Source organism: Asparagus officinalis, chromosome 3 (assembly GCF_001876935.1).
Source record: "Asparagus officinalis chromosome 3, Aspof.V1, whole genome shotgun sequence".
Classification (NCBI taxonomy): domain Eukaryota; kingdom Viridiplantae; phylum Streptophyta; class Magnoliopsida; order Asparagales; family Asparagaceae; genus Asparagus; species Asparagus officinalis.
Window position 1 is genome coordinate 46,004,036 of NC_033796.1, and position 1,927 is coordinate 46,005,962.

General features: G+C 36.1%; 1 long non-coding RNA gene across 1 annotated transcript; it reads right to left on the reverse strand.

Moving 5' to 3' along the window:
- LOC109834007 lies at positions 342-1,415 on the reverse strand. Its single transcript, XR_002245423.1, has 2 exons — positions 892-1,415; positions 342-805 (listed from the first exon to the last, which is right to left on the reverse strand). It is a non-coding gene; the product is annotated as an uncharacterized LOC109834007 (long non-coding RNA).

The following is a 1,927-nucleotide window of genomic DNA, read 5'->3' on the forward strand; positions in this document are numbered from 1 at the left end:
TAGGGGTGGCAAATGGGTCGACCCGACCCGACCCGACCCATATAAAATTTGACCCGACCCGTATAAGTATGACCCGACCCGACCCGTTTAATAAATGGGTCAATGTGACCCGACCCATTTATTAAACGGGTTACCCGACCCGACCCATATAACCCAAATGACCCGTTTAATAACTTATGGTTTTTTTCCATTTACTTGAATAATCAAATCTGTAAATCCGAATTGAAAAAAGGTTCATATGAAAAAAATTCATCCATGCAACATTTAATACATAATTGCAGAGGCATAAACCATACTGTAAAAAGAGCATTAATTCACTATAATTCAAAACTTTTTACAAGTTAAAAAAGAAAGAACACAAACTATATGATGAATCTAAAGTTTTTACATTGTTGCAGAGAAACCCTGGAAGCGGTGAGGAAATTCTGATACAGGAAAATAAGATCACCAAAAGGGAAGATTCGGGAGTAGCTAAATAAAAAGGCAGAGACTATAAGGTGCAGAACTACAATACTGCTTCTCATGAAAAAATAAAACAATGCAAACTTGAGTTACAAGTTCCAACAAAGCAGCAGCAAATAAAACAATGCTTTCAGAAGGCAACAAAACCAACAACATCAAGACTGAGTTTTTTACAGCCTTTTCGAAGAACTTGGTTATGCAGTCCTTCCTCTGTGCATTCCTCTGTGCAGGTTTCAGTGACTCCAATCCTTTCACAGACTTTGTTCGTTGCCGACACGTACTCTTGATTCGTAAAACAATGCTATCGGCTTCGCCGCATATCAGCGAGATCTCTCGGACATTCCTAAAATACAAGGTTTTCCCAAATTGCAGCATTCAGGAGGTGGGTGAACGAAAGTGGCATCTAAAACTCACAAGCATGACATAGACCTGAAATAGCAAACACGATCAGCGGACAGATACCAAAATGCCGATCTGACCTTGAAAAACAAAAGCTATCACTCCTGTCCAAGGAAACATATTAAAACATATTAAAACAAAATGCCATCATTTGTGATGTACACCTTTGATCATTATTTTTGTAATTGAGTGTTTCATCCTGCTACTATTTGTTGTTAACATTCATAAGGAAGATTACTATGAGAAAGCTCAACTAATCATATCGATTTGGGAATCAAGACTTTGTAGTGAGACGGGATTCTCCCTAGTCCTAAGTCCAACCATCATGTGCCTATGCATCTTGTAAGAAAAGATTCAGGATTTGTGACAGAAAATTGCCCTCCTAAGTTCAACTTTACACCCATATTTTAATAGATACAACTATTAATTCATACCACTCCATTCAGAATTTCAATATCAGGAAAATATATGTATTCATATCTCTATCCGCAGAAGAAAACAAATACATGTTACATGTGTAGTACACTAACATTTACTCTCACACGCACCTGTCAACTATTTAGAAAGATTTAACTAATGAGCATGAACATCACATACGAAGAACTGAAGAGCACAGCATGAGAACGATGAATTTGGTAAAAAGAAAGGGAGATCGCACTAAGTGCTAACACAACTATTGAGAAAGATTTAACTGATGAGCATGATACTCACTGCCAACACAAAATTCTAAACACTAATTTAACAGGAGATATTAAAGTTAAAAATGGTTAAACTTTGGGTTAGTTTTCTTGGGCAAATTTAAATTTCAGCATATCAGACTTTAAGGAATTGAAGCACAACTAACCCTTTTTAAATTTTTTTGTAGTTGAACTTTTCTTTACCTTTTGCTTATCAATCTTGTCAAGTCATTTATTTCTTATTCAGTTCCTTTCATCTTTTGATCTATTACAATTATAGAAGGTAGAAGTTCATGTGAACTAGTAATCAAAGTGAATCAACCTCTTTGCGTCTGCTAACAAAAACAAGTTCTTTGCCTCTGCCTTTTATGGCAACCTTCAGTTTTCGA